The sequence below is a fragment of the Rhinopithecus bieti genome, unplaced genomic scaffold (genome assembly GCF_001698545.2).
Source record: "Rhinopithecus bieti isolate Rb0 unplaced genomic scaffold, ASM169854v2 scaffold_31823, whole genome shotgun sequence".
Taxonomy (NCBI): domain Eukaryota; kingdom Metazoa; phylum Chordata; class Mammalia; order Primates; family Cercopithecidae; genus Rhinopithecus; species Rhinopithecus bieti.
In genome coordinates, this window is record NW_016814121.1 from 645,427 (window position 1) to 659,517 (window position 14,091).

The window sequence follows — 14,091 nt, forward strand, 5'->3', positions numbered from 1 at the left end:
GGGTTCAAGCAATTCTCCTGCCTCAGCCTCCCAAGTGGCTGGGACTACAGGTGCATGCCACCACTCCCGGCTAATTTTTTGTACTTTTAGTAGAGATAGGGTTTCACTGTGTTCGACAGGATGGTCTCGACCTCCTGACCTCATGATCTGCCCACTTCGGCCTCCCAAAGTGTTGGGATTACAGGCGTGAGCCACCGCACCCAGCCTCCCAGCTAATTTTTGTATTTTCAGTAGAGACAGGGCTTCGCCACGTTGCCCAGGCTGGTCTCAAACCTCTGACCTCACGTGATCCACCCTCCTTGGACTTTCAAAGTGCTGGGATTACAGACAGGAGCCTCCGCACCTGGCCTCAGCTTCCACATCTATAAAATGAGGATAATAATGCCACTCCATAGAACTATTGTGGGATTCGTGGAAATGGCACTGGTAGGAGCCCTGGGTCATCCATGTGACACCAGGTAAGTGTAAAGCTGTGTGGCCACCTATTTAAACACACATGGCATGCCTGGGAGATGATGCTCTTTTCATGTGTATCTGTTACACTGGGTCAGAAGGTGGCAATCAAAGGCAAATTCTGAGTGGATGGGGAAGGGGGTCCTATGGGGTGTTCAGAGGTGAGCAAGAGTGACATTCTAATTGGGGGAAAGGTTCTAGTCCAGAAGCAAGTAAAGATATATACATGCTCTGAGGCCAGGCATGGTGGCTCATGCCTGTAATCCCAACACTTTGGGAGTCTGAAATCATGGATTGCTTGAGCCTAGGAGTTTGAGACCAGCCTGGGCAATATAGTGAAACTCTGTCTATATGAAAAATTTAATTACATTAGTTGGTGTGGTGGCTCATGCTTGTGGTCCCAACTACTCAGGAGGCTGAGCTGGGAGGATTGCTTGAGCCTGGGAGGTTGAGGCTGCAGTGATCTGTGATTGTACCACTGCACTCCAGACCTGGGTAACAGAGTGAGACCCTGTCTGGAAAAAAAAAAAAAAAAAAAGACATATGCATGCTCCAAAGACAATACACCAGGTTGATGTTCTGAGGTGGGGACATTTGCAAGGAGACCATCCTGCAAAGATCTGGAAGAAGAGTTGCAGGCTGGATGTAGTGGCTCACGCCTGTAATCCCAGCACTTTGGGAGGCCAAGGAGGGTGGATAACTTGAAGTCAGGAGTTGGATACCAGCCTGACCAACATGGTGAAACCCTGTCTCTACTCAAAATACAAAATGGAGCTGGATGTGGTGGCGCATGCCTGTAATCCCAGCTACTCGCTACTCGGGAGGCTGAGGCAGGAGAATCACTTGAACCCAGGAGGTGGAGGTTGCAGCGAACCGAGATCACGCCATTGCACTCCAGCCCGGGCAACAAGAACAAAACTCCATCTCAAATAATAATAATAGTAGTAGTAATAATAATAATAATAATAATGAAGAGTTGCAAGTGGAAGGAATGGCGAGTGTATGAGGGCCTACAGTCAAGTGCTGTGCTATCTTCTGAGGTAGTGAGTTTCCTGTCCTGTATCTGGGAGGATACCACAGAGGGTGAATGGTGGCCAGGAATTGTTCAGGGACCTCCACTGGGAGGTTTGATTTGAGAAGCTGAGGGTTGGAGCCAAGTTGTGGGGAATGCTTAAAGCCTTGGTTTGACTCTGCCTAGAGCCCAAAGATCCTCAGCCTACCCAGAATCCTGGGGAGGGATGAGTGCTGGATGTGAAGGCTGTGGGCTCCTCGTGTTTGAGGGGGGAAAAGGAACAGAGAGCTAGCTCTATTTTGTCAGGCATCTTTTTCTGGGGTTCAGGTTCTTTCTGGATCTTCTGCTAGTCTCTAGGTGAGCTGACTTTGCATCGCCTCCTCTGAGTCTGACAAACAACACTGAGGGCCATGGGGAGTCACTGAGGGTTCTTGAGCAGGGGAGGAGTCAGATGGAATGGATGTCCCATTGGCCTGATCTGTGAAAGCCCAGGCCTCCGCCACCTCCCTTTCTCACACTTTACACAGCGCTTCAGGAAGAGGAGATTTCTCTGATTCTTTGCTAGAGATGCCACCTCCCTCCTGGCTCTCCCCTGCACCCCCACGGGAAAGGATTACTGGTTCTCAAAGTGCAGGAGACTGTATTATTGTAAACAGACATGGCTTAATCCACGTCAGCCATTATCCTGATCTTGGGAACAAGGCTTTCCTTCTCCAGTGCTCCCAAGCCCGCCCAGCCTTGCAGGAACCCCCAAGGACCAGACGCCAGCCTCTCTGTGCAAACTCATACACAGACACAGATACCAGGCATCATTCAGCCCTACCATGGTAGAAAGTGTGGCATTTGGAAAACGAGCAGACATTTGCATCCCAGAGAGCAGGCCCCATCTGAATCTGGTCTCCATCGCTTTCTGTGCTTTGTGGTTACTTCCGCTTTCTCTGCTTCCGTTGACTTATCTGTAAAATGGGCATAATGGTGCCTGTCTCGCCATGTGCATGCCTCTGTGTGTGTGCATGGGAATTACATGAAAGAATGACTTTAGAGCTGGGCGCAGTGGCTGATGCCTGTAATTCCAGCACTTTGGGAGGCTGAGGCAGGTGGATCACTTGAGGCCAGGAGTTCGAGAGCAGCTTGGCCAACATGGCAAAACCCTGTCTCTACTAAAAATACAAAAATTAGCCAGGCATGGCAATGCATGCCTGGAATCCTAGCTACTCGGGTCGTGGGGCGCAAGAATCTCTTGAACCCAGGAAGCAGAGGTTGCAGTGAGTCGAGATCATACCACTGCACTCCAGTCTGGGTGAGGGAGCAAGATTCTGTCTCAAAAAAAAAAAAAAAAGCCTGGGCGTGGTGGCTCACGCCTGTAACCCCAGCACTTTGGGAGGCCGAGGCGGGCGGATCACGAGGTCAGGAGATTGAGACCATCCTGGCTAACACGGTGAAACCCTGTCTCTGCTAAAAATACAAAAAACTAGCCGGGCGTGGTGGGGGGCGCCTGTAGTCCCAGCTACTTGGGAGGCTGAGGCATGAGACTGGCGTGAACCCAGGAGGCGGAGCTTGCAGTGAGACGAGATCGCACCACTGCACTCCAGCCTGGGAGACAGAGGGAGACTCCTTCTCAAAAAAAAAAAAAAAAAAAAAAGGAAGGAAGAAAGAAAAAGAAAGGAAGGAAGGAAGGAGAATGCCTTTAGGAAAGGAAAGCCTCAGTGATCTTCCTGGCACACACTAGATACTCAGGAAGTATCTGTTGAATGAATGCATGCATGCACGGACAAAGCAATTCTTTGGCAGTCTGCTTAAGGGCAGGCTCCTTCTGTGGCTTGTATTCTGTGTTCTTTCCTGACTTATGAAGGAGGAGAGGAAGAAACGGGTGTGTCCAGGGCTTCTCCTTGGTGCCCGTGGGTACATTGTTGCGTCTGATCCTCTGGAGAGACGGGGATTCGTGTGCCCTTTCTACAGATGGGGATACTGAGGCTAGAGGAGGTTAGGAGGAAAGGAACACGTGGACCTAGCTTTCCTTGGGTCTCCCCAGGGCTGCCCCAGGGCTTAGCAGACAGAGGTGATGAAGAACAGCTATGGGTCGGATCAGTGAGGGAACACTAGGCACCATGGTGAGGGTGACAGCTCCAGGTTGTCCGTAGGCAAGGCTGCAGCAGGACAAGAGGCCACTCAGTCTTTCCTTCCTATTTCTCTCTGCACCTGGGCTCACCTCCATCTATCTCTTCTCCTCTCCTCCCCACTCCTCAGCTTGTGCCCTTTTAACACTTTTTTTTCTTTCTTTTTGGTCTTAATCGATGACTAAGGACTTGCGTGTCGTTTCTGTTGCTCAGGCTGGAGTGCAGTGGCATGATCCTGGCTCCCTGCAACCTCTGCCTCTTGGGTTCAAGCAATTCTCTTGCCTCAGCCTCCCGACTAGCTGGGACTACAGGTGTACGCCACCACGCCTGGCTAATTTCTGTATTTTTAGTAGAGACAGGGTTTTGCCATGTCGGCCAGGCTGGTCTCGAACTCCTGACCTCAAGTGAGCTGCCTGCCTCGGCCTCCCAAAGTGCTGGGATTACAGGTATGAGCCATCATGCCTATCCTGCCTGCATGGTTTCTAAGAACCAAAAGGTTGACCTGGTGAAAGACAGAGGTTGCAGGCCCTCCACACCCTTGCTATTCATACCTCCGTGCCTCAATTTTTCCATCTATAAATTGGGATTGTTATAAGGATTCTGGGTGATGTGTGTTGGTTCTGAGTACAGTTCTGGCCAATGGGAAGTGCCTAACAGAGGAAAATTGTTGCTGTTATTATTTTGCCTGTTCCTAAGGCTAACCCAACTTAATTTCTTTAATATTCTGGAAACTGGAACAACACAGTGACTGATGCCTGTAACCCCAGCATTTTGGGAGACCAAGGTGGGAGAATCACTTGAGCCCAGGAGTTTGAGATCAGCCTGGGCGACATAGCATGACTTTCTCCCTACAAAAAAATTAAAAAGTAGCCAGGCACAGTGGTGAGCACAGTGGTCCCCCAGTGGCTTGGGAGGCTGAAGTGGGAGGATCACCTGAGCCTGGAATTTTGAGGCTGCTGTGAGCTATGATGGCACCACTGCACTCCAGCCTGGGTGACAGAGCAAGAAATTATTATTATTATTATTATTATTATTATTATTATTATTAAGGAGCCAGGCATGGTGGCTCATGCTTGTAATCTCAGCACTTTGGAAGGCTGAGATGGGAGGATTGCTTGAGCCCAGCCCTTCAAGAGGAGCCTGGGCAACAGAGTAAGAACCCCTCTCTAAAATAAAATAAAATTTTAAAATCTGGAAACTAATTCTGGAGAGGATTGGAGTCTGAGATTCTGAAGGTTTATTTTGGATACATTGTGCCTCAATTTTATGATCACTAAAATGCAAGTCTCTGCATGTCTGACCCCCAGGAAGGTGTTGAGATGTTGGTCATTTGAGTCAGTGGGCAGGAAAACCAGGGGTGACTCCTGTAGAATTTACACAGGGCCAAGTTTGAATGGTAAACCCAGGAAGAGCAGGGCTGAGACGAAGCATGGCCTTCCCCAACGTGATGTTCACTTAAGGTTTGTGGAGCGACTCACGATGCATAGGTGGTGGCTGACCACAGGTGAGTATCCTGGAGCTAGAGAATGACCCCAGGTCCTAAGCAGCCCCAGAATTTCTTGGCAGGTCACGGCAGAGGGAGCTGTGCCCAGGGAATCTTTTTGGACATTGCAAAGATGATTTTCTCTCTTGGGAAGGAGTCTGATCTCTTTAACTCCTTTGTGAAGATGCCAAAAACATCTGCAGTGGACGCTGCTGGAATTGCTCATGAGATGTAAACCACATTTCAGAGAAAAGAGCAATCTATCAGAAGATATTCCTTCCAGCGACTGAGAACCTTTCAGAGCTTGATTGCTATGAATGCCCCAGCCTTTCCAGAGTGTTTTACTCCACTCTCAAATGAGATAACGAAGCCCTTTAATTTACTGTTTAACTCCCAAACAGAGTGAGCGGGTCAGGCATCATCCACACCCCAGGCCTAAGGAGATAGAAGGCTGGAACCAGGCTCAGAAGGCCACACTGAACCTGGCATGTTGTCAATGGTCCTTCTCAGATCTATCTATCTATCTATATATTTTTTGAGACAGGGTCTTGCGCTGTCACCCAGGCTGGAGTGCAATGGTGTGATCACAGTTCACTGCAGCCTCAAAATCCTGGGTTCAAGGGATCCTGCTGCCTCAGCCTCCTGAGCAGCTGGGACTACAGGCACATACCACCATGCCTGGCTAGTTTTTTTTCATTTTCTTTTTTGTTTTTTGAGACGGAGTCTCGCTCAGTCTCCCAGGCTGGAGTGCAGTGGCGCAATCTGGGCTCACTGCAAGCTCCGCTTTCTGGGTTCACGCCATTCTCCTGCCTCAGTCTCCCAAGTAGCTGGGACTACAGGCGCCCACGGCCACGCCTGGCTAATTTTTTGCGTTTTTAGTAGAGACAGGGTTTCACCGTGTTAGCCAGGATGGTCTCGATCTCCTGACCTCGTGATGCTGCCTGCCTCGGATTCCCAAAGTGCTGGGATTACAGGCGTGAGCCACCATTCCTGGCCCGTTTTCTTCAGAGATGGAATCTTGCTATGTTGCCCAGGCTAATCTTGAATTCCTAACCTTAAACAATCCACCCACCTCGGCCTCTCAAAGTGCTGGGATTGCAGATGTGAGCCACTGTGCCCAGCCTCTTCCTAGTTCTTGGTTCCCTCTTGCAAACTGACCCATGGGAACAACTTTGCTGGGCTTTTGAATTTGACTAAATGTCCTTAAATCCTTTGGACAGGATCAGAGTTTAGATTAAAGCAAGGACATCTCCTTCCCTTCCTTTTTATCCCCCATGCTAATCACAATCCCAGTCATTTTCTGAGAGGGAAACTGAGACTTAGAGAAGTTGAGTCACTCCCTTCAGAGCACAGAGTTAGGTCACAAAAGACTCAAATTAGATCCAGGTCTGCCTGGCCTTCCACTACTCTAGAGGCTGCTCCAGAGGGGTTCCCTTGTGTCTCAGGAAGGCCTGAAGCTACTTGGTCACCCTGTCCAGAACTTCCCTCCAAGAATATGAAAAGGCCTTCTTCCTCATTTGTGGCAGATGCAGATGAAAACACAAAGCATGAGGCTAAGGGTGGTGGCTTATACCTGTAATCCCAGCACTTTGGGAGGCTGAGGTGGGAGGATCACTTGAGGTTAGGAGTTCAAGACCAGCCTGACCAACATGGTGAAACCTCGTCTCTACTAAAAATACAAAAATTAGCCAGACGTGGTGGTGCACACCTGTAGTCCCAGCTACTGGGGAGGCTGAGGCAGGAGAACTGCATGAACCTGGGAGGTAGAGGTTGCAGTGAGCTGAGATCGTGCCATTGCGCTCCAGCCTGGGCGGGAAGAGTGAGATTCCATCTCAAAAAAGAAAAATAAAACACAAAGTATAACCCTACTATGGCAGATTGCAGAGGCACATGGTTCACACCACCTTCCATGAAGGGTTTGTGACTCCTCTGTGAATGCTGTCCACAGGAACTGTCTCAACTACAGAGAGCTCCTTCTCCCAATATCCCATGTCTGTGGAAGGGTGGAGGTCCAGCCATCTTGGCCAAGCCTGGACAAGTGTGAATGGCTGTTTCAGCTTCTGTTCTCCTTCTGGGCTCAGTGGAAGCTTACCTTCTTGCCATTTCTCCATTGCTTGTTCCTGCGTCCTTCTGGCCTCTTGCTGTCAAGAACACTTTTTTTTTGAGATGGAGTCTTGCTCTGTTGCCCAGGCTGGAGTGCAGTGGCGGGATCTCGGCTCACTGCAAGCTCCGCCTCCCAGGTTCATGCCATTCTCCTGCCTCAGCCTCCCCAGCAACTGGAACTACAGGTGCCCGCCACCACGCCCGGCTAATTTTTTGTATTTTTACTAGAGACTGGGTTTCACCATATTGACCAGGCTGGCCTCAAACTCCTGACCTTGTGATCCGCTTGCCTTGGACTCCCAAAGTGCTGGGACTACAGGTGTGAGCCACCGCGCCCCGCCTTTTTTTTTTTTTTTTTTTTAAAGAGACAGTGTCTTGCTCTGTCACCCAGGTTGGAGGTGCGGTCGTGCAATCATGGCTCACTGCAGCCTCTTAACTCCTGGATTTGAGTGATCCTCCTGCCTCATCCTCCTGAGTAGCTAGGACTACAGGTATACATCATCATGCCTAGATAATTTTTTATTTTTTGTAGAGGTGGGGGTCTTGCTATATTGCCCAGGCTGGTCTTGAATTCCAATTCCTGGGCTCAAGTGATCCTCAGCTTCCCAGAGTGCTGGGATTACAGGCATGAGCCAGTGTGCCTGGCCTTCAAGGGCACTGCTTAATAAATATCCTGCTTGCTCAATCCATCTCAGAGTGTTTCCTGGGGAATGTCACCTGTGAGGTTGCACATACACCTGTGCATATGTATCAGAACATCCCTAGGTACCCCATAAATATATGCATTCTTATTTGCAATTGAAACAAAACAGACTGGGTGCGGTGGCTTATGCCTGTAATCCCAGCACTTTGGAAGGCTGAGGTGGAGAGACCACTTGAGGTCAGGAGTTCGAGACCAGCCTGGCCAACATAGTGAAACCTCGTCTCTACTAAAAATACAAAAATTACCCAGGTGTGGTGGCACACGCCTGTAATCCCAGCTACTCAGGAGGCTGAGGCAGGAGAATTGCCTGAACTCAGGAGATGGAGGTTGCAATGAGCCACGATCATGCCACTGCATTCCACCCTGGGCGAGAGTGAGACTCCATCTCAAAAACTAAACTAAACTAACTAACTAAATAAAAAATATTGAAAAAAATTAAATAATTTTATCTATCTAAATTCTAAATTCCCCTTTCCTTCTCCCTAACAGGAAGAGCTCTATCCTGTTAACCATGTTTTGAAACTCCATAAACCAACACATACATGGTCAGTTGATTTTTTTTTTTTTTAATAATAGAGATAGGGTTTCACCATGTTGCCCAGGCTGGTCTTGAACTCTTGGGCTCAAGCGATCTGCCCACTTCAGGGTCAGTTGGTTTTTACAAAATGGCAAAGACAATCAAATGGATAAATAGTAGTCATGTCAACAAATGGTGTTGCAGCCAGGCATGGTTGCTCACGCCTGTAATCCCAACGCTTTGGGAGGCTGAGGCAGGAGGATGGCTTGAGGCCAGCAGTTCATGACCAGGCTGGGCAACATAGCAAGACCCTGTCTCTTAAAAAAAAAAAAAAAAGTAGCCATGTGTGGTGATATGTGCCTGTAGTCCCAGCCACTTGGGAGCCTGAGGTGGGAGGATTGCTTGAGTTTGAGACTGCAGTGACCTGTGATTGTACCACTGCACTCTATTCAGCCTGGTTGAAAGAGGAAGACTGTCTCAACAAACAAACAACAAATGATATTGGAACAACTAGTTATGCATATATTTTTTTTTAAAAAAGAAAGAACCTTGACCACCTCTACCTCACAACTTAACAAAAATTGTTTCAAAATGGATCATAGACCTAAATCCAAACCTCAAAATTAAAATACTTCCCAAAGGAAACACAGGAGAAAATCTTTGCAAGCTGAGATTAGGAAAAATGTTTCTTAGATATAGCTTCTATATCCATGAAGCATAAACAAAAACATATGCTAAACTAGATTTCATAAAATTAAAACATCTGATTTTCAAAAGACACTCTTATGAAAATGGAAAAACAAACCACAAACCGAGAAAAAATGTTTGCACAGCAGATATATGATAAAGGACTTTTATTGAGAATGTAAAGAATCCTCAAAAGTCAGTAGTAAGAAAATTAATAACTAAACTAAAAATGGCCAAATAGGCCAACACAGTGGCTTATGCCTATAATCCCAGCACTTTCGGAGGCCAAAGCAGAAGGATCGCGTGAGCCCAGAAGTTCAAGACCAGCCCGGGCAACACAGTAAGACCTTGTCTCTACAAAATACATGTAGCTGGATATGGTGGTGTGTTCCTGTGGTCCCAGCTGCTTAGGAGGCTGAAGTAGGAGGATCAGTTGAGCCTGTGAGGTTGAGGCTGCAGTAAACTGGGATTGTGCCACTGCATTCCAGCCTCAGCAAAAAATAAATAAATAAAAATAATTTTAAATTAAAAGAAAAGAAAAAAATTTTAAGTGAACATAAAGCCAGGCATGGTGGCCCACGCCTGTAATCCCAGCATTTTGGGTGGCTGAGGCAGGTGGATCACCTGAGGTCAGGAGTTTGAGACCAGCCTGGCCAATATGGTGAAACCTCGTCTCTACTAAAAATACAAAAATTAGCCCAGCATGGTGGCTGGTGTCTGTAATCCCACCTACTTGGGAGGCTGAGGCAGGAGAATCACTTGAACCTGGGAGGCAGAGGCTGTAGTGAGCCGAGATGGTGCCACTGCACTCCAGCCTGGGCAACAGAGTAAGACTTGGTCTCAATAAATAAATAAATAAATAAATAAATGTAACATACACTTAACAATCCCATTTTTAGGTGTTTAACTAGGAGAAATGAAAATTTGTGTTCAAACAAAAGTTGGTTCACAAATATTTACAGGAGGTTTATTTATAATTGCCCCCAAACTACAAACAAGTCCATTGCACTTCAGCTAGAGAATGGATAAATACATTGGTACATCCACACAGTAGACTACTATTCAGCAGTTTAAAAAAGGCGATTGAGGCTGGACGTGGTGGCTCAAGCCTGTAATCCCAGCACTTTGGGAGGCCGAGAAGGGCGGATCACAAGGTCAGGAGATCGAGACCATCCTGGCTAACACTGTGAAACCCCGTCTCTACCAAAAAAAAAAAAAAAAAAAAACTAGCCGGGCGAGGTGGCGGGCGCCTGTAGTCCAGCTACTCGGGAGGCTGAGGCAGGAGAATGGCGTGAACCCGGGAGGCGGAGCTTGCAGTGAGCTGAGATCCGGCCACTGCACTCCAGCCCGGGCGACAGAGTGAGACTCCGTCTCAAAAAAAAAAAAAAAAAGGCGATTGAGATACTCAACAACATGAATGAATCTCTGAATCTCAAAGGTATTATGCTAAGTGGAAGAAGACAGACTCAAAATGCCACGGACTCCCTGTTTACAGGAGATGTGAGGTGAGGGAAAGACTCGACTACAATAGGGCAGTGTGCAATATTGGGGAAGGATGGAACCCTTTTATATCTTGATTGTGATGATGTCTACCTAAGGGTATGCATTCACCCAGACTCACAAACTGTACACAAAGGCTAGTCAATTTCACTGTCTGCAAATTGTAGCTCAATAAACCAGACTGAAAGAGTTGAACCATAAACATTGTATATAACTGGTATCATATTGTATGTATCCTTCTGCAACCTGCTTTTTTTGCTCACTACTAATGACTTTTGAGGTTTATCCAAGTTGATACTGCATAGACTATGATGATACATGTAGCTTTTCTTTATTTTAACTGCTACAACATATTCCATTATACATTATACTTTGTTTATCCAGTCTCCTGTTGGTGAACATTTACTTTGTTTATGTTTGTTGTTTTTTTCTCTTGTTTTAAACAATGTTGCAATAAACATTCCTGTAAATGTATTCTATAGCACCAGTGCTGGGATCGCTCTGCAAGATATTTACCTAGAATAGTAAGTGGAATAGTTGGGACAAGAGGGTGGTGAATATCTCTGCTTTGCTCTCCAAGGGCATACCAACTGACACTCTACCAGCATGTGTCAGAATTTCCTTTTTCTAGATGTTCATCAATAATTGGGATTATCAGACTTTAGCTTTTGCTTAGTTGATGAATGTAAAATGATATCTTGTTGCTGTTTTAGTTTTACAATTTCTCTGATTGTCATTGTGGCTGAACATCTATTCATATGTTTGGGGGACATTTGGGTTTTCCTTCTGTGAATTGCCTGTTCATATTCTTTGCCTGTTTTTTTTTTTGTGTGTGTATGTGTGTGTGTTACCCCTTCTTTCCTCCCTCCCTCCCCCTTCCTTCCTTCCTTCCTTCCTTCCTTCCTTCCTTCCTTCCTTCCTTCCTTCCTTCCTTCCTCTATCTTTCTCTTTCTCTCTCATCTCTTTTTCTTTTATTTTTCTTCACAGATTGTTGCCCAGGCTGGAGTGCAGTGGCATGATCTCAGCTCACTGCAACCTTGGCCTCTCGGGTTTGAGTGATTCTCCTGCCTCAGCCTCCCAAGTAGCTGGGATTACAGGCGCCTGCCACCATGCCCGGCTAATTTTTTTTTTTTTTTAATTTTTAATAGAGACAGGATTTCACCGTGTTGGCCAGCATGGTCTCAAACTCCTGACCTCTGCTGATTTGCCCGCATCTGCCTCCCAAAGTGCTGGGATTATAGGCATGAGCCACCACACCGGCCTGATAACTTTAAAGATTTCCATCCTGAGGCCGGGTGCAGTGGCTCATGCCTGTAGTCCCAGCACTTTTGGAGGCCAAGGCGGGTGGATCACCTGAGGTCGGGAGTTCGAGACCAGCCTGACCAATGTGGAGAAATCCTGTCTCTACTAAAAAAATACAAAAAAAGAAAAAATAAATTAGTTGGGCATGGTGGCGCATGCCTGTAATCCCAACTACTCGGGAGACTGAGGCAGGAGAATCGCTTGAACCTGGGAGGTGGAGGTTGTAGTGAGCCAAGATCGTGCCATTTCACTCCAGCCTGGGCAACAAGAGCAAAACACCGTCTCAAAAACAAAACAAAACAAAACAAAAAAACCCCAAAAAAACCCCAGCAACAACAAAAAATGATTTCCATCCTGGGCAATACAGCAAGACCCCATCTCTACAAAAAATACAAGTATTAGCTAGGCATGGTGGTGCCTGCTTGCAGGCTTGTAGTCCCAGTTGCTTGGGAGTCTGAGGTGGGAGAATTGCTTGAGCCCAGGAGTTTGAGGGTATAGTGAGCTATGACTGCACCACTGCACTCCAGCCTGGGTGACAGAGTGAGACCCTATCTCAAAAGAAAAAAAAAAAAAGAAGAACAGAAATTATAACAAACTGTCTCTCAGACCACAGTGCAATCAAACTAGAACTCAGGATTAAGAAACTCACTCAAAACTTCTCACCTACATGGAAACTGAGCAACCTGCTCCTGACTGATTACTGGGTACATAACAAAATGAAGGCAGAAATAAAGATGTTCTTTGAAACCGATGAGAACAAAGACACAACATACCAGAATCTCTGCGACACATTTAAAGCAATGTGTAGAGGGAAATTTATAGCACTAAATGCCCACAAGAGAAAGCAGGAAAGATCTAAAATTGACACCCTAACATCAAATTAAAAGAACTAGAGAAGCAAGAGCAAACACATTCAAAAGCTAGCAGAAGGCAAGAAATAACTAAGATCAGAGCAGAACTAAAGGAGATAGAGACACAAAAAACCCTTCAAAAAATCAATGAATCCAGGAGCAGAACTGAAGGAGATAGAGACACAAAAAACCCTTCAAAAGATCAATGAATCCAGGAGCTGGTTTTTTGAAAAGATCAGTAAAATTGATAGACTTCTAGCAAAACTAATAAAGAAGAAAAGAGAGAAGAATCAAATAGATGCAATAAAAAATGATAAATGGGTTATCACCACTGATCCCACAGAAATACAAACTACCATCAGAGAATATGATAAACACCTCTATGCAAACAAACTAGAAAATCTAGAAGAAATGGATAAATTCCTGGACACATACACCTCCTAAGACTAAACCAGGAAGAAGTTGAATCCCTGAACAGACCATAACAGGTTCTGAAATTGAGGCAATAATTAACAGCCTACCAACGAAAAAAAGTGCAGGACCATACAGATTCACAGCCGAATTCTACCAGAGGTACAAGGAGGAGCTGGTACCATTCCTTCTGAAACTAGTCCAATCAATAGAAAAAGAGGAAATCCTCCCTAACTCATTTTATGAGGCCAGCATCATCCTGATACCAAAGCCTGGCAGAGAGACAACAGAAAAAAGAGAATTTTAGACCAATATCCCTGATGAACATCAATGCAGAAATCTTGTATAAAATACTGGCAAACCAAATCCAGCAGCACATCAAAAAGCTTATCCACCATGATCAAGTAGGCTTCACCCCTGGGATGCAGGGCTGGTTCAACATATGCAAATCAATACATGTAATCCATCATGTAAATGGAACCAAAGACAAAAACCACATGATTATCTCAATAAATGCAGAAAAGGCCTTTTTCTTTTTTCTTTTTTCTTTTTTTTTTGAGACGGAGTCTCGCTCTGTCGCCCAGGCTGGAGTGCAGTGGCTGGATCTCAGCTCACTGCAAGCTCTGCCTCCTGGGTTTATGCCATTCTCCTGCCTCAGCCTCCCGAGTAGCTGGGACCACAGACGCCCACCACCTCGTCCAGCTAGTTTTTTGTATTTTTTTTTTTTTTTAGTAGAGACAGGGTTTCACCGTGTTAGCCAGGATGGTCTCGATCTCCTGACCTCGTGATCCGCCCATCTCGGCCTCCCAAAGTGCTGGGATTACAGGCTTGAGCCACCGCACCCAGCCAGAAAAGGCCTTTGACAAAATTCAACAGCCCTTCATGCTAAAAACTCTCAATAAATTAGGTATTGATGGGACGTATCTCAAATAATAAGAGATATTTCTGACAA

General features: G+C 46.3%; 1 pseudogene; it reads left to right on the forward strand.

Moving 5' to 3' along the window:
* The first annotated feature begins 417 nt into the window (after positions 1-417).
* Positions 418-14,091, forward strand: part of LOC108513921 (uncharacterized) — a 45,381-nt pseudogene continuing 31,707 nt past the window's right edge.